We start from the raw sequence: 21,331 nt of genomic DNA on the forward strand, positions 1-21,331 counted from the left end.
AGATCTCTGTGCCAGCTAAGTGTTCAAGCGGGAAGGGTTTCTCCCGGCCTGCTCGGCCAGCAAATCGACGCTTACCTTCCAGATGGGCATCCAGATCACCATCAGCACCACCTGCTGTGAGAAGAACGGCATATAACTGCTCTATCTCTTTGCGGTCAGAGACCTCAGTAGTCTGAACACGGAGCTGGGTGGGATGGTGTTGGGAAAGCTCTACGCCTCCTTGTAACTGTGTTCGGTATGTGTTATAGCAACCAGCTCTACACTGTTGTATCTTGTCCAAGAGTGACCCCCACCACATGCCGGACAAAGCGTTTTGAATCTTAGATCATCATCACCATGGTCTTCAGTGTTTTTATTGAGACAAAATAACTATAACCCTGGTTTTCTCTTTTGGTTTTTTTTTTTTGGTAATAGCTCACAAGGAATTTCTTTTAAATAGCATCTTCCTTAATTTGCCAATCAATTTTGAGTTGAAACAATGTATAGTGCTGTATATTCTGACTCTTCTGCAAACAGCAGAACATAAAGCTGTATGCATGATCATGTGTTTGTAGGTGCATGTGTTGGACTAGGAAGTAGACAGGTCTGTATTTAGAAGAGACAAACTGTGCTAGTGTTGACATTGAAATTACAACCTATATGCCTACATATATATACTTTGTGTTCATTTTAAAAAGTTTGAAATATACAGTCCTGATGACATTTATATTTTGTATATCTTTTACATAGGTTCACAGGTGTAGTATTTAATGTACAAAACCTAAATATGCATTTTTGTGATTGATTGCAGCGATAATGCCTTGCACAATATGTATCTGAAGCAGACTAGCTAGACTGATCTGTCAGTCATGCTTCATGGCATCCTCCTTCGGTTTCCTAACCTTTATGATGCTAGGTCAAAATACCCAAACATATTTTTTCTGAATTAAAATAATATATAATTTGTAATACATTAGCCTTTTTCAGCACCAGAGACATTTCTGAGGTTCCAATCCCTTTCAAAAGCTTAAATGTGCCATTATATATATAGCATACTGTAAACACTTTGGTAGTTTCAACTAGTGTAACATACAATTAAGGAAGGGAAGAAAAGGGTTGTATATGCTCAATTCTGTGGAACTTATTTTTCCTTCTAGCATTATACTTTGAGGTTTGGCAAAGTCAGATAACAATGGACTTATTTACCTCCATCAAAGCAGGAGAACAAGGACCGTTGTTCCCAGTGCTGCAGCCACACTCCTTTTTTACTCTTCTAGACTAGAGTGCCTGAGCCGCTTGCTAATTTACTGCTCCCAGGCTGACTCGTGGCAGCCAGTTACAAAGTTTACTTGCACTCTGGCAACAAGCCGCATCTAGTACGGAAATATTGCATCGAGGTATGATCACAATGGTGCCCGAAATCCTAGACACATGGCGTTGGAAGTTATGTTTTTGCCATCACTTGACTTTGTATTATAGGCCGTCTGAATGATGTGCACAGAGCCTGGCTTGTTCCTTCCTTGGCTTGTGAATGAAATATGGATGCTACCCAGACTCTTGCTGAACTTTTCAGAAAGACAATGTCCCTCATCCTCGAATTTTTTTTCTAGGCTGTTGCTGGATGCATAGTGCAGTAATGATGGTAAATGTTACCTTTAAACAGCATGTCTAGGTTAAAAGGAGTAAAGAGGCACTTCAACATCAGCCTGATCTTGTCTTGAAACTTTTCTTCTTCTCCTGGGGAAACATACTGTGTTCAAAGGAACTTAAAAAATCACCCCAGGATCCATTAATGTGCACATCTTCTTCTGTGACTGTAAAAAGGATTTCAGAGAGAGTGTAGGCTTTTGTCCTAGTGAATTGTATATGTGGTAATATAGGGAAAATTAATTGTGCTTAATTTGATAGTGATCTATTGTCCTATTCCGGTCATCTCGAGAATCCACGCCTCTTTCCTTCCTTTTAGGGCCTTATTCTTCTTTCCTCTGCACAACTTTGATTTTGCAGAGAGAGAAAACAGGAGGCCATGTGTTCTGAGCAATATAGCCTGTATGGTAGCATCGGTAACTCTTCAGGCATGCCAGTATTGGTGCGAGCAGGCATTAGAACCATAAATCCCACCTTATCATGCCACTGAGGCTGCCTGCATGGGAAAATCATGCTCAGAGTAATTTGCCCAGTCTAGGTTCTGGTCCTTTCTAGGTGTCAGTGGTGGGAAAATCCCACAACAATATATGAAGGCTTCAAACAGATCAACAATTCACCAAATTTTTCTCAGGCATTATTGCAAAGTTATTACTGGAAAAGATACAAGGACAGAAAATCTTGAAGAAAATATTAAAGAAAATTTATACAGTTTGGATGGAGGCAAAAATCCATGTGCCTGAGTGAAAAATCAGGAGTACTAGAAATTTGCCTGTTTGCCCTAATTTAGAGATTGCACTCCATTAACTTCCTTAGAACTAGAAAAATTAAAGATGATTCACAGCGAATTTGGAACATGGCTTAAGATTGTAGATAACTGTGGAAATTAGCAAACCAAAAAGCCTTGCAAATTGACCTTCTAAATGCCTAAGTATCTGAGCAGCTTTAAATGCCAAAGGCTGATGAAAGGGTAATATGAGAGAATTGTAAAACAATATGATTCTTAATTTCAGTCAGAGTTTACTGCAATAAAACTTCTTTAAATTACCTTCATGGTAAAGCTAAGCAGTTTTCTTCTGAAAAATGGTGGTGCACTTATGTTTGAAGTATGCAACTATGAAAGTGTTTCCCCTGATTAGTCAGTGAAGGTGTTTCTTTAGTTCCCTTCAGTTTTTTTGATTGCCTTTGACATATATCACATTGTTGAATACCAGAGAAAGGATCAAAGATCTACAACATTCCCTGATGTATGTAAGTTTAATGAACAGAAGGTTTTTGAAATAAACTAATAGGTCAAGGACAAGTCCATTTTGTCGAGATTTTCTGTGTCCATCTAATTACAGACATTGGTACTGATACTTATCAGTATCTGATACTGATAAGTATCAAAACTCCTGATTTTGGTCTGCAGGTGGCTAGTTGGATATGCCAATGTCAGAAAATTGCCATCAACACTGCTCAAATGTTTTCTTCAGCTGTACCTGTAACAGGGCTAGTGCACTGTGGTGATTTTTTTTAGTTCCCAGAACCGTGATTACTGAACCATGATAATGGCTTAATTGCACTTACTTGCTACGGGGGGGGGAAGAGCTCTGTTGGACTTTCAGGTTCCCCCATGTTATCTCTGACAAGGAAATGTAGTTACCTTAGAAGCTCTGAAGCAAGAGACACACACACACACACACTCTCATGCAAGAACCACAAATGACTTGACCTTTCTACCAATACTTGACTAAGTATGACTTGGCCTTTCTACCAATCCTAATGTCACCTATGGAAGCGGTGAGTTTTATAAGCCTGTTTTTAAAACAGGTTTTTAATATTATTCCTCCCTATTATATGCTGTCTAAAGTTTTAATGCAGATATAGGTTCTTCTCACTTGTGCTCTGAACAAATCTAAGACTCTCTTTATTGCATGTTTATGGGCTTTAGTCCTGAAATAAATGCAAAACTCCCTGCACACAGCCAGCTGCCCATTGAAACGGGGATGTCACTAGGAATCAGCTGGCTGGTACTTAGTTGAAAGGAAGCATCATTCTCCCTCACATTGGGAAATGGAGCCATAATCTTTTGCTGAGACACTTCTAGGCAGGAGTGTGGCAGGGTAGAAACACACAGAGAGAAGTCAGTTAGACCTTATCTACATATGCAACATAGGCCATGTGAAGGCTAGAAAGCTGGCCTGACTGATCCTCTCTAAAGACAGAAGGAGTAGAGGAAAAAAAATTTCCTTCAAATCCTCTGGATATCATTCCTTAAACTCAGAGTAGATTTCCACTAAATAGACTTTCCGCTTTCCAGTGTTAGTGACAGACTTCTTATGTATCATTAAAGTGTTGCTGGAGGGATGAACTTTGATTGTTCTCCAGCAACAACACAATTATCTTTCACTATTACACATACTGTAAGGGAGCTAGCTGTTACGTGTAGCCAAGAATTGGCAACCAGTATAACATAATTTCCCAGAGTATTCAAAGCATCAATTTATTTCTCCAGTTCTCTATTTGAAAAATTATTTCTGTAAATAGGGATTTTTTTATCCAGATGGCTTCAACAGCATTTTAGCAAAGAACTGCAGCAACACAGCAGGCAGGCCACTTCCCTTAGAGTTTTGTTATATTTGGACCAAGTCTAAATTTCCTAGCATGCAAGAAGTTACGCAATTCTCACAGTGCTGCTATGAAAAGAATTTCTTTGGCTTTGAAATCTGTAACATACAGCTCTAGCCATTATACTGCTGATATTCTCTATTGGACTAATCTGTAATGGTGTCTTTGGTTGTGTACATGCTCTTTAAACTGGAAGGCAGAATGCGTTTGCTCTAAATGCACTAAATCAAAACCCGTTGTTGCCTCTGGCCTTTCCACCCTTCCTCAGTTCCCAGTGGGTGTATTTTTTTATGTGGTTTATGGGCATTGGTCTCTATGTCCTATGACATGCCATCTCATAGGACTTTCTACCCGTACCACAGTCAAAATACTTTTTGGATAGCCTATTCTAAAAAATGCTGAGATTTCTATTGCCATCTACAAATATATTAGATTTCTATCTATTGTTTTGCATCAATGAAAACGCACTTTCTTCATTAGCTGTTAGTGGCATAGATTATACAAAATATGTTCTTGTTTTTTGAAATTATGATTAATCTGCATCAGAGGTTTGCTCATACCCCCCTCCTTCACACCTTTTCTGTTTTGCAAAGTGCTTGCATCAGCAGAGATGTGTTTCTGATGTGTATGGTTGATCCGCTACTGTGTGGCTATGGGAGCTCATACCTAAGGGTGCCTTGCTCTAAAATGAACTGCATCAGAATTTCCATGGGGTAAGAGAGATCAAAACCTCAATATGATCAAAGTGAAAGTGTGCAAAATAAAAATCAGAAAGAAAAGAAGAATCAAAGAGGAGGATGCAACGCTTGTAGTTAATGTCGTGGCTAGTTCTTTGCTTCTAATGGAAGCTCCTCTGCGCTGCCTACTTCATACCACCTGAAACCTTCAGTAGTGTACTATCTTTTTTCAATCAGCATATTTGTATAAGCTTTTCCTACGCTCTGAGCCCGTAATAGCAAGAGGTACTGAAAGTCTGATGTTAGTAATGCCAGATTAACACCAGTCCTTCCTCTTCCCACATCTGATGGCATGGTGGTTATTGAAGAATGCTTAAGTTTCAGTTGTTAATCCTTTCTGTGGCAGCAGACAGTTTTACAAGGAGATGCATGATGGTGCTCACAGCATGAACGTGGAATGCACAACATATTGTGTCTTCCACCCACACTGGATTCCCAGCACTTCATAAGGGCACACTCTGTCATGCTGCTGAAATGGGGAGATTCCTGGAAGATAAATGTGAACCAGCCTTGGGCTTGAGTACAGCAAGAGTACAGATACTTCAGATACAGATACTCTGGTTGTGCCAGGCAGCGTGTCTAGAATGCGAGCAACTTCAGTCCTCACTGCAGGATGTTTTCTACCAGACTGGGATAAAAGTACAATCTTATGGTCTTTTCTGGACGAATGGATGGTTTTCACCACAGTGTGACAAAATTACAGTCTTATGCTCTTTTGCAGAGGGATGCCCTTTTCTAGAGACAGCTGGGCATCAAAGGAGAAATAGAACCTGTCCTAGGATGGGGCATTTCCTGAATTTGGTTAAGATCAATTTCATGCTCTGTTAAATCCCTTGCCACTTCTGAGATACAAGGAAAACTGAGGGGAAAAAAAAAAGGGGGGAAATGTAAGTGCAATATATGAATTAGCATTTATTCTTACACTTTTCCTGGTACCTATCCAGGAGCATCTGGTTTATGCCTTTTCTCTCATAACTGCAGTCTACAACATTTCTGTTTAAGGGTCCAGATTTTGATTGCTCCTAGTGATGCATGTTTCCCTGTGTATGGCCAAGATTCACTGAAAAATGACACTGTATGGGAGGGCCCATACATCTTATACTTTTAAATCATATTATATAATATGCGAGTCCCAAATATACTGCTCTATTGCATGAGATAATGTTTCCCTTTACTATAGAGTAGATGTGATCCCAATATGAATGGGGGGAAGAGAGTAGGCACTGCACAGATATGTCTAAGGCATATAATACAAGTAAGCAAGATGTACTGGCTAGTATTAATGGGCGAGCTAATATACCTTGGCTAGTCACCCCCGCAAAGCCAGATGTTCCTTAATATTTGGTCTCAGTTGATTCATAGGCTTCTACTAACTTGCTAGCATGTCACAGGGATCTTAATGTTAAGGAGTCTCCTTTTGATTGCCCCTCCAACTGGAGGTATGCAACAGCCGGTGGCAAATGTGCCTGCGTAGTCCTTTGCCAGTGCCCCTCAGATTTTCCTGAAGTGTGGCTAGAAGAATTTCTGAACCACACTCACAGTAGAAAACGACTTCCACTGAAGAAAATGGCACACATTTGTGAACTTTGCAAACATGACACTGACAGATGGCATGGCGACACAGAAAATCATACAGAGTTTTACTTCTACATTACGAGATACCTTCAGCAGGTCAGCTATTCTTGTACCAGACATGATGTAGAGCTGCTTAAAATATTATTGATGGAAGTGTATATATATGGTCTGCTTGTTTCTTTGCAGAATCTTTCTAGTTTCCACAGAGATATTCTGATTGCTTTGAGAGTTTGGGGTATTATTTTTTTTCCCCCAAATTCACCTGGAGGCAGTTGAGCTACCCAAGCTATTGCTGGTAAGAAGTTACACAGGGAGTTCTTCTGAAACTGAATTGTCTACTTGGAGAAGTAGCTGTCTACCAAAGGTGGTAAGATGTTCATAAGCTGGCTTGTACGCTGTGACATCTCCTTTGTGTGTGTGTGTATATACACACATATACATATATATGATACATCTTAGGAACTTTTTCCTCCAGCAGCTGTTTTTGCTGTAAGACACCATTTACTCTGCATATGAGCACCGCAGTCAGATACAAAGTACATACAGAAAAATTATGTCTAATATTGTATGCAGACAGACTCCTCCCAAAGGACAGTACTGCAGTGCTTTACATTAAAAACAGCATGTGACTTGATGGGATCGAGCAGTTTCTGAAAGCCCGTTTTCATATAAATAAATGCAATAAAATCTTACAATGAAAAGAAAAAATAGAAATGTGCTTATGCATCTCACCTTTTCCTTCCATATATTATTAGCCTACCTTACAGCTCCTATTCTGATTTTGTCTCTTGTACTGCATAAAAAGAGAAGAAAAGAAATAAAAAAAAGTGAAAATAGAGATAGTCAGAAAAATCCTCTATCTTACACACTGCAAAACGACTGGTGCTGGTCTCCCTGTACATGGGTATGAGACTTCGACAGCTGAAGATAAAACAGTATTGACCCTGCAGAAAAGCTGACTTTCCATTTCTTCTCTCTGTAGTTTTACTCCTTCCTTTCCTCTCCCATCAGGAGGTTAAGTTTCAACCACCCAAGGAGAAGAGAAATAGGCCTGGTAAAAATAGCTGCCTGGAAGCTTCTCTTCACCTTCCAGCTTCATTTCTGTGGGTCTCCAGACCTGCACAGCACATGATGTTTCCATGGACCAGCTCTGAGAAGGCAGGGAAAGGTGCCTTTTGCAGTCTTTCTGCAACAAGCACTAAAGCAGCCAGTTTAGGGCTGAATAATTTTACAGGAGGTTTTTTTGCTGTTGTAGTTGTGGAGAAAGCTTTTGCCTCTTCTATGCAGGAGTCTGTCCCTCCCACAACAACCTTTTGGATGGGTTTCTGCAATTTTAATTCATTTTATAGCAAAATTTCACAGCAGTTTGGACAGAAAGTGAAGAAATCCACATTCTCTGTTGGAAGTTAGCCAAAAGCTGAACTAGATGTAAAAAGGGCCAGAAAGAATTGAAAACTGTTTTAAAATCTCCAGCCAAAGTGATCTGCAGTCAGCCCACCAAGGTTTTTAGAACTGAATTGTCTCTTTAAGCTTGGCTCTGGGAAATAAACCAACTTGTTTCTGTTGTAGTGAGTGCAAAGTGGATGATGAAAGTAATTTGCAACATTCAGAAATGTTGCAGTCTGGTGATTTAAGTAGCACTATGCTGCTTTTACAGCCGCCTGTGAATAGTTACGTGTTGTTAGATAATCTGTTTTTCCTAGGATGCCATTCAGTGCCAGCCCATATGTCTTTTGGTCTAGACTGCTGTGTTTCATAGGAGGTATACATTTAAATATGTCTGGGAGAACCAGGCTGATGTAATACTGGAGACGGCATCGCTGTGATCTGCATTTGAGAAAATCAATGTCACTAATTCAGAGTGCCTGCTTTCCTTTTATGTCTATACACACACTACACATTAAGTATATGTATGCACTGATTAATTTTTTTTACTGCTTCCTTCTTGCTTTTGTGCTGTCACTGCACTATATGGAAACAGCAACAGTGGGACCTGTATACGGTTACAATCATTCTTAACTAAACAGTGGTGTTACACTGGACTTGGGATCCCAACCAAAGTCCTAGGGAAAGGATATATTAAGACATTTAGGGTAGGGAGCTGGACCAAGTCATTTATAATTCACTTCAGCTAAAGTAGTCCTAATCCTTTCTCATGCTATTCTGTTCAAACATTATAGGTTTGCAGCTGTTTTTCCAGGGCTAGTTTTAGTATATTCGTATTTTTCTCCACCTACATTTTCCTGTGATTTGGAGAAAGACAGTCTGTAAGAAAAAAGGCTTTGTATAAGATTGAAGACTTCTCAAATTCAAGACAATCGGATTCAGTTCATTCACTTGGCACACAGGGGTCAAATGTAAACTGTGTCAGAATGGAATTTATCAAAAGCTGGAGAAGAACTGAGTCATCAAATCCAGGCTTTTGGTTTATTCTAATTGCTGCTTGAACCTCCCTAACATCCAGAACCAAATCTCAAAATAATCTGTCAGTCCTGGTACCTCCTACAGAGTTTGAATTTTGAATGGCTGCAGAGAGAAACTTAAAATTACACATCCATGTGTAAGTATTATCAGCGTGCAGAGACTATAATGGATCTCAAAGCACTTTGTGCGGCTCAAAATTTCCTCCTAATAATTCACAGTGGTGATCTCCACTCTAGCCTGTAAGGCCAACCATTAAAAAAAAAAGCCATTGAACCCCAACACCCACAGGAGAAAGAACAGCAACAACAAATCCAACAGAAAAAAAACCACAGAGAAAAGTCCAAGCTCCAGCCGCATGTGCGACATCTCTGCTAAGACAAGGAAGCAGATGCCAGCTTTGCTGCACAGGCTTTGGCAGTGATGACTTATTGCCTTAGAAGTCTGTGCAAAAAGAGTGGTCTCCTCCCCTTGTACTGAGGAGCAGTAGAGGGACATGTTCATGTTCGTAGCTGGATTCCCAGGTTTGCACCCAGTTTCCTGAAAGAGCAACAACTGGCAGAGCTGAACTGAAATCAGCTCTGTTCAACAAGTGGACACTAATGTCCTTAGTAATCATCTTTGTTCCAGAGCTCCTTGCTGTTACTACTGACCAGGAAAGGCAGGAATTAAAAAGGTTTCTCTTGGCACCCATAGCAAGTTTGCCAAAGGGTGAATCTTGCAGCATTTCTTTTCCTAAACACAATTTAAAAACCCAGCAGCCTCACTTGTACTTTTTCTGAAATGCTCTGTGCACACACTTAGTCACTGCTGGTTAAAACTGTTTTTCATAACAATGATGTTACCCACAGTTGACTGAGTTACTGATAAGGCTAGCTGCAGCGCATCAGGAATAAGGAAATGCTATTCTAGAATTTCTTTGTCAGAGACACAGAGAATTTCGTTTTCAACACGCACACGGCTTTGAGCTTCCGGTTGGATCAAGAGGAGAGGGCATTCGTCCACATCCATCACTTCAGACAGGTCTTAATCTTCAAGTCTTTAATGATATCACACAAGAGGAACTTCTGATTGTTACACTTTGTTTGGAGGTAGAATAAATGACTGTGATCCAGCTAAGTCATGAATCTGGGGCTTGGAAAGACCACTATTCTCTCCACAGGCAGCTTACAGTGTGAAAGCACACTAGATATGAGATGTTAAATCTTAAAGCACTGCACTGCTACATGTTTATCTTCTAGTTGTGTTTTCTGCAGCCCTGTGGAGCAAGCATTAACATTCCTATTTTTGAAGTGAAGGAAAATGAAGCAGAAAAAGAAATAGCAGGGAACTCTTGACTTTCTGAGGGATAGTGGGAGGAAGGAAATGAAGCAGAAGAGCAGAGCAGAAATTACTGTAGCAATGTAAGATGCGCCGTGCTCTTTTTAGCTGACCTTTCAAGAGGGAAAGAGTGAAACCTCCACTGCCTTACAAGCCAAATTCTCAGACTGATGTCAGTTCACCTAATGCTGGGGAAGGGAAAACTTAGCTTATGTTGCATTGAAGTGGGAGGGGGACTTGCATGATTCATTCCACAGCAGGGTCACTATCTCAAGTGACCCTGTCAAGCTTATTCTAACCAGCAAATGATGTAGCGATTGAGTAAGTAATTCTGTAAATCTGCATTCACAATCTTAAGAAGCTCTTTTCAAAATTGACATATGTTCTACAGAGGTTCATCCTTTTATGTACATTTCTGGTCTAACAACTGCATGTTTACTGTTCTTGTTCTTGTTCATCTGTTCTTGTTCATCTGTTGGGTCTTAATCCAGAGAACAGAAGCAAGATGGATCATGGGACGGGGACTTCAGTGCTCAGTGTTTTTGATCTGCCAGGACACACCTTAGCTGATCATGCTCAAACCACTGGGTGAGATTCTCAATAGTGCTTGCTAATTTCTACTGAAGTGATTGAGGCACTTGCACAGTTCTGTGGGCCTTGGCTTTGGTTCCCTTTGTGCAAAGTAATGGTTATAATAATACTTTCTTTGGCTGACCGGTCTGTTTAGAGTATGTTAGTCAATGCAGAGAGACAATAGGAACTCCCTTTCAGTGCAGAAGGAATAGTAGAATCCAAAATCCACTGAAATTATTAGAAGTCTTTTCCATCTTGGATCATGCCCTGTGTACTTAAGATAAGTTTTCAGCTAACATTTCTAACGCAAGGAACTGTGAAAGAAGGACCTGAACTGGTGCAAAGAGAACTCTTTTCTTTGATTAACAAATCTCTCCAAATTACACTTTGGCAAAACTTGCTGTTAGTCCTAGTTCTGGGAAAATGTGGGTATCCCAAAGGCCAGCTGACAGTCTTGCAGACTGTCATCAAAAGAACTTATTATTATCAAGGCAATGGACAAAATTATTCAAATATTGCTGAATTTACCATATAAGGGATATTGGATTCAAAACTGGACTGGTCTGTGACTGTCAGTGTGATTTAATAGACTCCATGCAGCAGGTTCCAAATCTGCAATAATTCATTCTCCTGCCCCTGATTAAGGTCTTGGATCCATACAACTCTCACATTCAATTACATTCTTCTCAGTTAAAAACACGTCTTTAATCAAGCACTGGACAGCCACAATTAGAAGAATCAGATGTTCTAATGAAAGAAAGGAGTTGTAGGTGATGCCAGCAGAGCTCACACAAAGCACGCTGAAAAGGCAGGCAAGCTGATGGCTAGAAAAGTTTCTGTCTCTTCTCTTTACCACCCCTCCCCTCTCCTGCTGACATTTTCTAACTCAGTAGAAGCTGCCAAATCGCAGATGGTTGTGGGGCCTGAGTGAATCAGAATAAAACAAGGAAGCTAGTATTTGTAGGAGAGATTGGAACAACAACAAATAAGACTGACCTAATTATTCAAGCATGGTCAGACATAATGCCAAACTGCATCTTCTGATATTTGCCGTGTGATTTATATACCAGTATGTACTGCAGAATACAGTCAAAAAATGCTGAATTCCCTTTTCTCTCTTCTGTTGTGAATCTAGTAGCTTTTAGTGTTCTGAATCCACTGAGTCCAGAATTTTGCTATATCAAATGCCTCAAACTTAATTTACGGGGGACAGCAATACCAAATCAGATAATGTTTGCTCATGAAATCATAAATATAGATATTTTATTACCAAGATTTTAAATTGCTAGGCAACCAATATTCCATTTTGATGAAGATGTGATACTGCATGCTGGGACTTACAGTTTCAGTACTGTATCAATGTATGGAAGTAAAGGACCAACACACTGTTGACAACAGTTGGTTCCTAGGTTCATTTTGCCATCACTTTTGCTACCCTTTCTGACGCTTTGTTATTGAAGGACCGTGCTGGAGAAAAAGTATGGATATAGGTTCGGTCCCTGAGTTTAGAGAACACAGGAAGAGGAGGGGAATGCTGAGTCACAGACAAGACTCAGCCAAGCACTGATTCTGCCCTCCTGACTCTCTGGCGTTAGAATAATCTCCTCCAGCATCAGGACTGCTGCTGCAGCACAAGCCCAGCTAGACCTTGATAGCAGTCAGCAGTATCATGTACTTTGGGGGAAGGAGAGAGGAAAAAACCCAACCACCAAACAACAAAAAAACCCAGAAGTAGGAACATGAGTTAATTTGTTCTGAATATAATGTTTCTCCTATTCTTGGTCACAGGACTATGTACCTGTGCACATTGATGGATTGCCCTTTTTATATTTTCTGGATGGAGTGCAATGCCATTGTTCCCACTTTGTAGCTGGAGAGCAGTGGCACAGAGAGACCCATGTTTTAAAGCCATTGAACTCTGTAATTCCAGAGACTTCTTATGGGAGTCAGGTTTCCAAACCGAGTTTCAGCATCTGGCCAACTATTGTCTTTCCTCCCTCTGTGACCAAACCGAGATTACAGGGTAGAGAAGGAAATTGAACCCACACCTCTCACACCCACCGTTATAGCTATATCCCCACCAGCTAAGATTAGGATTTGGGCCCAGCTTTCTTGTACTCTTCCAACTCTGGAAACTGCTGTAAGCTGTAAGCATACATAACTTGCATTTCTGCCATAAGAGGTGCCTGCTTTAATGGCAACATAGGTTAGCTGTGCATATGGTGAAAATGTACATTTTTTAATGGCTTTTTTTTTTCATTCCTCCACCTGCACTTACTGAGAGAGAAAATGAATGCAACTTTCTGATTCGTTTTCTCTGCCTGGGTCATTTTATGTGCTTTTAGTCTTCTTTCTTTTTATTCAAACTTTTCTATTCAGTCTAAGAAAATGGTCCCAAACTTTTCGAGCACCCTTAAAGGGGAATTTTGCTTTGCCTCTAACTATCCTTTGGAATTACCTCCAATACCGTTCTGTCCTCTCAAAATAGGCAAGCATAAAGAATGCGTAAGAAACTCTCCCTGGATTAGGAAATGACACAGAGCATATTTCATACTCAATCCCCTTTTTGTTTTCTGACATACATCAGCTCTTTCCGCCACTGCTGCAAAATGGGCAGAGGTTTTGTTTGTGGTTCTTTATGCCGACACCAAGTTAATTCCTAGCATGGATTACAGATGCTCTGGGGCACATCCACACAAAGAAATGGAGCTGGGGCATGCGCTGACCTGAGAGATGCTAAGCCACCGAGTGTCACTTTGTGGTTGTCTCTGAGTCACTTCAACACAGCTTAGTCATGGAATTAGCACATGGGTCCCAGTTAATGAGCCCTGCAGGTTCTCGTGGTGCCTCTTAAAGATGATTTTCAAGAAGCTCCAGATGCTTACTTGCAAGCAGTGAAATTACCATGTCTATTTGTTACTCATGTGGCTAGAAAACACACAGGCAAAAGAATAATCTTTCTTTTTAGAAACTTGTCATTTTGTTTTGTATAGCAGTGAGCAGCAAATGCTAATGAGAGACCAAAAACCGTCACACAGACTAAATGACATGTCTCTGCAGCCAAATTTAACTTGCACTGAAGTCCATGGGAGTTTTGCCAATGACTAGTACAAATACTAGAAGTTCCTCAGGGTCAGACAAATAGTAAAATGATCTAGGGAAAAATCTAGCTGAAGTATGCACTTGAAACATCTGCTCATAAGGAGTTCACTGGTTGGGTTTGTGCAGCTGCTCAGGAGCAGCCCCTGAACCAACCATGCAGCTGAGTTCACCCTGCCAACACCAGTTGCCAGTGGGAGCTCCCCAGGACGCGTCTCCAGGGGGAGCCAGACGATGCTCCCCAGTGCGAGCCCTGCACTACGGCAGCTTCTCTGGCATACCTCCCTGCTGTGCACCCCATGGTCCCATTGCCTCTAGTAGTGGCAGGCCACAGATAGACAGGAGTCGATCCTCGATTCTGCCCTGGAGTAATCTCTTTAGCTCTTCCTAGAAGAGCCACCTGATATGTGACAAGTGATGGTTGAAAGAAGTCTAAGTTCAAGACAAAAGCAGAGATGCATTTCAGCCTGCACAGGTACAAAGTAGGTTAAATCCCACTCTGAAACATGCTGTCATGAAATTTCTGTGGTACAGTTTTCTTAAAATTGCTAGTTTTCCTGTTTGGTAAAGTATAATCCTCTCTCCCTTTCAAGACAATGATAATTAAAGCATAAAAAGAATCCTGTTGCTTAGACCTTGATCCTGTTCAGTGCTTCTGAGCCATGGCTTTGCTAAAGAAGTGTTTAAGTAAGTGGATAATTTTGCTTCAGTAAGCGAACCATTCTCTTAGATTACCAGAGAGTAGTTAGTGTTCTGCCAAGCAAGGTTTCAGAAAAAGATACCCTTTAAAATAGGGTAGACGAAATACAGTAGGAGGGTAATCATATAATGTTTAAAAACATCACAGTATAAGAGACATGCATTTTAATGCAAGAAACATAAATCTATTTGAGTATCTTTTGGAGGCAGCAGGGGAGATTTGGACTGCATGGTGCCAGACACATACAAACGCACGCTGATCAGAACTTGTGGGCTTGAACAGTATACAGCATTAAATAAATGAGACTGAGAGACAAAAACAAAACAACAAACCTGTTTATCCTCGTGCTGAAAGTTCATACTGTAGGCAGAATCAGATAGAAACTATCACTGGAAATGATGTAACTAAAATCAGTTTAACTACTGCACCTCCAAATACTCTAGCGTAATTTTTCACACCAAGAGGCATCCTACACCCTCCATTTCTTATAACCACGCAGACAAATATTAAAAGGCATTCTACTGCAAAACGAGGTAAATCTTCCGCATAAACTCACAAGCTCTCCAAGTTCAAGAGATCGGCAATGACTCATTTTTGAATGACTAGGTCATAGCAGAGCTACTAACTATTTTCTGGTATTGAAAGTATCAGGTGTGACCACCTCTTCATGTTGTGTGTTTACGTATTTACCCTGGTGATGCCATTTACACAGCTGTGGTCATTCTGTCCCTGAGGGCCTCAGTACTGCCTGTGAAACTGGATAGCGCTGCCAGCAACGGACAAGGTGGAGGATGTCACCAATTGACCATGATAATTTAGGATACCTGATGTTTATGTGGCGTGTTAGATCCCTAGAGCACTGGGCAAGCAGTGATTTGGTAATGTAATTCACAATTTATATCAGAATAACTATTGGACATCCCTAGTAAAAGTGTAACTTAGTACCTGTGCTTGCCTTGGGTACTTGAATATTACCAAGACTTTACAAAGAGGGAAAAACCCAACTTTTGGCAAAATATACATCCCAGTAAGGCACAGTTTCTCTGGAAATCAGGCTCCAGACACTAGCAACTCCGCAGGACGTAGTCACAGTCCATGATTTCAACAGCCAAGAGGTAGAGACTAAGAGCAAGCCAACCTAATCTTTCTCAAAGGCAAAGCTATTTTGGGATCCAGCTTGCCAATAATGTACTAATGGATATTTTGAGGTCCTGGCTTCTGATGCCTGTAACTCACTGGCAGCAGTGAATTTCCTCTCACCAAGGGGTCATTGTGTGCAAGAGACAAATGAATCTGGTTTATGTCTGAGGCTGCCTTGTATTTTGGTCTTGACTGCTACCTGTTTCTCTTGTAGCCTCCCAGTCTCTCTCCCCATGTTTCTCTCCTTGCCTTGCAGTTGAAAAAAGCAAGAAAGCACAAGCAGTGTCATAAATTTGCCACTTTAGGTAGACAAAAGGAACTTTATTGTATTAGTTGTTGTAAGCAACCTCCATATAGAAGTTATATAGATATAGAATGCTCTCCTGGAACACCAAATGAGTGCTGCCTCCCTGCTTTCCACCTCCCAGCAAGTCATCCTCACCAGCTGTCGGAAAGCGTTAAGTGCTCTGGAGAAACCAGGGATGTAAATACTGCTCTGGAAAATAGATATATGAAATTATAATAATTACCATTGTACTTAACCATATTGCAGTATATAATCGAAGGCATTTTTTTTAAAGCATTAGCCAAGCTTTTAAATCTGTTAGGAACAAAAGATAAAACATGCACTCTTCTCAGTGTTTCTCAACATTTCTGAAGAGGGAAAATGGCTGAAAGTTGAAACTATGTGCTTCTCCCAGGTCCAGTTCTCATAGTGTTAGTACACAGTATTTGGATTTAATTTGCTTGTGTTATGAGTATATGAGATCTGCAGGTTGATTATGTTCTGTGAAGGTTTTCCTCGAGCTCTTATGGGCATATTGGGTCTCTGCCACATGACTAAATTGCTGGTTAATTCCTATGTGTCACCTGAGGCCTGGTTATCACTAGGAATCCTTGTGTACCAGCTGCTAGTCTGCCATAGATATAAGGTAACGCAACATAGCTCAGACTGTTGTGAAAATAAAAGATGGTGTCCAAGAACTGTGGTCAGGCCTAACAACGCAGGCGTTAGGAAACTTGGGGGTTTCTCCATTCTTTGCCATTCATCTGCTGTGCAGCTCTGGGCAAATCACTTTGACCTGTCATCTTCTTCTCTTCCCTTTTGCTTTTCTTTTCTCTTGTTTACTTAGGTTAAAAGGACTTGAAGGATCATATGCACCTGGGATCTCTAGACTTCACCACACTAAGAGTTCTTATGTTTGTTGGGGTTTGCATCCAGCTAGGATATGAACTTTTTGGTTCATAAGACCTTAGTGAGCACTCTTGTGACGACAGCCGTAGTGTGAATTCAGTAAGGGGATCACATACTAACTGCAGCAAGACCGGTGAATGGTGCAGTGCCTGAGTGCAGAAAACAAAAGCCACTAGTCTTAAATATTCCTAATTGAACCTGACTGCTAACTAAACCACTGCTGTGACTCACAGCAGTTCTGCAATGTAAATACTTTTCTCAGAGACAATAAAATTTAATTGGAGTCAGCTTGTTGTTATTGATTGCAACATAATGCGTTAGAGAGCATCCTTTTCCATACACTCTATTTATAGTATCTGCATCATGGAACAGTCATTACAGCTTTTCCATCCTCATTGTACAATCGTGAACAAAGCATTAAATACACATTCCTGTTAGCACGTTAACTCAGGCCTGTCAAAAAAGACAGGGATGAAAGTCGGTTGATGAATTAAGCGTTTAGCATTTCTGTAAGAAACTATCCAAATAGAGTGAAATCCGGGGGAAAAGGGGTGTGATTTAGCAAGGGATGTTAGCTTTCTCTTTATGTGGCGTGCTATATGTTGAAGACATGGCATGCATGTTTACATTGCCAAAAACATTTACGGTGCAGATGGCACTACATGAGTCTTCTCTCCCTGCAAAAGTGGCTCTGTGCCCAGCTCTGCAGCTTTTCCTCCACTCCCTCCATAAACCTGGAGTCCCAAGAGAGCCTTTGTTAAAGAAGCTTGCAGTGGAAAGCAAGGCTTGTGTTCTGCCAGGCCCAATTCACTTTAAACAGTAGTCAACCGAATGTGGTATGTATTAACAGGCATATAAGCAGGAAAGTGCCTTTAGGCTAATGCAGTGCAACTGCATGCACAACTAGAGAGAAATGAATGTGCTGACAAAATACTGTTCCTACCTCTTGCTTTGAAAGCCATGGAAGGTTCGACTTTGAGATTGCTGTCTCTAGAGCTGTTGCTGCAGGGTGGTAATAATGCAATATCACAGGAAGCCACTGATTTAGAGTCTGCTTTCTGCAGAGGCAAGTTGCCTTCTCAAGAATGAGTTGTACACAGGCCAAGACTGATGCTATGGCAGCATGAAGCATTCCCAGGGGAAATAGCAACTGCAATGCTTCTGAAGAATCTCATTTGGTCTAATGTTTCAAGTAACCTCACAGACCCTCAAAGGTGAGGATACAGATGCTTACTCTCATAGAGAGCCCTCCTTCATGATAGGAAGGAGGTAGTTAAAAATCAGGCTCCCAATTGAGCAAAGACACAATTGTCTGCTTGAAGTTAAACACATGCTCAAGTAGTTCACTGAACTGGAGCCAAAGGATGCAAAGGTGATAGCAAAGGGAACATTCAACTGAAAAAGAAGAAAAGCAGCATGTTACCAGAAATGCTCATGACAATTCTTTCAAGTTCCTGTACTCTAATAGAGTCTTTATTTTGTCCCTGCTTGTACCCCAGCACAGCTATGCAGAGCTAAGCTGGAGTGATTTACCCTGGAGGGGTCACTGTTCAAGTGGAAATTACTTTAGGAGTGTAATTTATTCTGATTGTTAGCAGTAATTGTGAACTTTTCTGTCAGATAAAGTGAGTAGTATTTAAAAGTGAGTAGCAAACAGCAGTGGAAGAATATCTACAATAAAGTCTGTTGTTTATTAGCCATGAGCAAATATACCTTGCTCCAGATTGTGCGTTCCTTCTGCTACAGCAGACCCTGGGCCTCAGAGCACCACAGAGCAATGTGCACCCACTATAAATAGCACCAAGGGCTGTTTGAGAGTCTTCTGAAGGTACTAAATATTTTTTCAGGACTAGATCTTTCATTTGGCCTTCATGGTATGACACAACATGAAATTCTACTGCTATATTAACTTGGATATTTTGGGCCTGGCTGCCCTTTAGAACAAAACAGGCCTTAAAAACACCAGTCAAGTTTATATAGAATTTATGTCTACTTCAAGGTCTTTCACACTTTCTGCATTGTGTAAAATGTGCCAAAGACAGCCACGTTCCTCAGCAATGTGCTTGTTGTGCTCTAAATTCCCATGGCTTCAGTGGTGCTTGTGAGCAGGAATATGGAGCAGAGCTCCTGCCTCCTTCCTGCAGGAGCTTTCATCCCATGCCTTCAGTGACCATGGTCCATCATGAGCTTCTAGCTGTTCAGGTGTCTCCAGGATGAAAGCAAAACGTAAATCTAGAGAAAAGAATGCATGTCATTCCCAATGCACAAGCAAAGTTCAGGAGGGTGTGCAGGAGTGGGTAAAGCCTACTGGATCATCTCACATCAGATTTCTGTGGGTCCCAGGAGACGTGGGTCCCACTCCTCACTCGATGTGGTCCATGGGGTTATGTTGAGAAGTCTGCGGACCCAAGTGAAAGATTAGCATCTGTTGCATCTGCAGGGCATGTTTTGATGCTAACAGTGTCTTGTGGTTTGTGAAAAAGGAAGTCATTATCTTCTGGTCCATGGAGGGTGGGATATGAGTTTGATCATAAGCACCATGTTGTGTCAAGAGGTGGCCTATAGCAGCATAAAAGTATGCTAGAGAGCACACCCAAATTGCTGTAGAGCAAGGGCAGGATCTGTACAAACACTCAGACTTTCACAGGGCCCTTAGCCAGAAGACATATATTTTATCCAAGGGATGACAAGAACTCTTATGTTTTTTGTGGGCCTGAGCTGTGTTGATTGCGTGGCTGTTAACTCAGACAAGCCAAACCTGTCAAACCCTGCTGGCCCACTGCTTGATACAGAGGACGTTGTCCAAGAAGAGCTGAATTGTTCATAAGCTGCTCCTCATGAACCTCCTTGTAGTGCCTGAACTGACGTGGAAAGGGCAAACACATCCTTGGAGGATTTCTGTCCTGCTGCTTCTTCCCTGGCACTTGACAGACTGACAGGCACGCAGTGGTTGAATGAAAGAGGTCACCACAAAATGAAGCCAAAAGATCAGGCACTGTTCCAGGCACGGCTGCTGATATATAAAATATAAGCCAATTAGCATGCAAACCCTTCTAGCTGCCAAACATATCCCATGAAGAGCTCAGGGTGGTCTCCAGGGCTGGACCATTGAAAGGAAAATATGCACTAACGGCAGCAAGATGTGGAAGCCTTGCCAAGTCAGGACAAAAATCATGTGTGTACCAGTTTCCACGCCTCTGAAGGCAGCTCTGTTCTGTCTATGAAAATAGACCTATACATGGATACGGTCACGCATACATGTGCAGACACCAGGCACACACAGCCCAAGATGGCTCACTCTAGCATTGCCCTGTGTTGCCATCAGCATCAGATGGTGCTGCTTTCTCAGACTGCAGTGGGCGCTGCTGCTGCTGAAGGGGACCTTACTCCAAGCCACACATTACCAGCACTAATACTCATGCCCCCATCTGGCAATCAGGACCGGGGAGAACTCCAGCGGAAAACCAACCCAGAGGGAAAATAAAGACTCATGTTCAGTGTGAGACTCTCCCTGACTCAGCTTGCTGTGGGTTCACACTTCTGCTGGTGACAGTGCAAAGGAGGCTTTGGACATGTGCAGCAGGGCCAGGCTTGTCGCTTTTGATGACAGTGTGAAATCAGATCTATGTAATTGCACATGAAACCCCAGTCTGGTTCACACAGGTCAGACTTGGAGGAGCATTCGAGGGTTTGTTTCAAGGAGACTGTTTGTTTATCTGGACTGTCCCAGGCAAAAATAGAAATAAGCATTAAGCATAAAGAATTTTATCCCCCTAGGTATTTAGATTAATTTAGGCCACTTGAGAGCCCAGTTGCTGGCTGACCCAGCTTCTCTCCCTTCTTCCCCTCACCCACCAGTTCCCAGCTGTGTCTTTCCCCTCTGCTGTAATGGCTCTGGGGCCTGTGGAACCCTGTGCTGAGTGGTTTGGCGTGATAAATCCTCAGCACATTAACCCATCAAAAGAAAATGAATTCTCCCTTAGCAGGCCAAGGTACTGACATGCCTTTTGCACAGCCTCTGACAACCACCATAAAGGGGTGGAAACATGGGGTAAGGGCAGCGATCATGGCAGCCTGCAGGTAAACCAGCATAGGCTTCCCCTTTGGGACAACACCCCCAGAACACAACAGTCACCTTTTGCTCTGAAATAGTGCATTTCCTGACCTGTCTTGTGACTGGCAAAAATAGTGAAAAGCAAGTTGAAGTCTAGCCTTTGATCTTACTAGTGCTTTGCAGTTAGTTTTAAATAAACAATCTTAATTTAAAAAAGCAGTGGATTTGCTTTCTTGGCTTGCTTTCTCTTGGTGGCCAGAACACAGGAGGTGTTGAAATAAAAG

The 21,331-nt window shown here is 41.5% G+C and overlaps 1 protein-coding gene across 4 annotated transcripts in view; it reads left to right on the plus strand.

Annotated features, from left to right (window-relative positions):
* Positions 1 to 18,696, plus strand: part of SOGA3 (SOGA family member 3) — a 70,127-nt gene extending 51,431 nt beyond the window's left edge. For all 4 annotated transcript variants that reach the window (XM_030489795.1, XM_030489797.1, XM_030489798.1 and 1 more), the window contains one exon: positions 3 to 18,696. The gene's annotated coding sequence lies outside the window, so the exon portion shown is untranslated. The remainder of the gene's footprint in view (positions 1 to 2) is intronic.
* Positions 18,697 to 21,331: the final 2,635 nt, after the last annotated feature.

The sequence above is a fragment of the Strigops habroptila genome, chromosome 6 (assembly GCF_004027225.2).
Source record: "Strigops habroptila isolate Jane chromosome 6, bStrHab1.2.pri, whole genome shotgun sequence".
NCBI lineage: Eukaryota > Metazoa > Chordata > Aves > Psittaciformes > Psittacidae > Strigops > Strigops habroptila.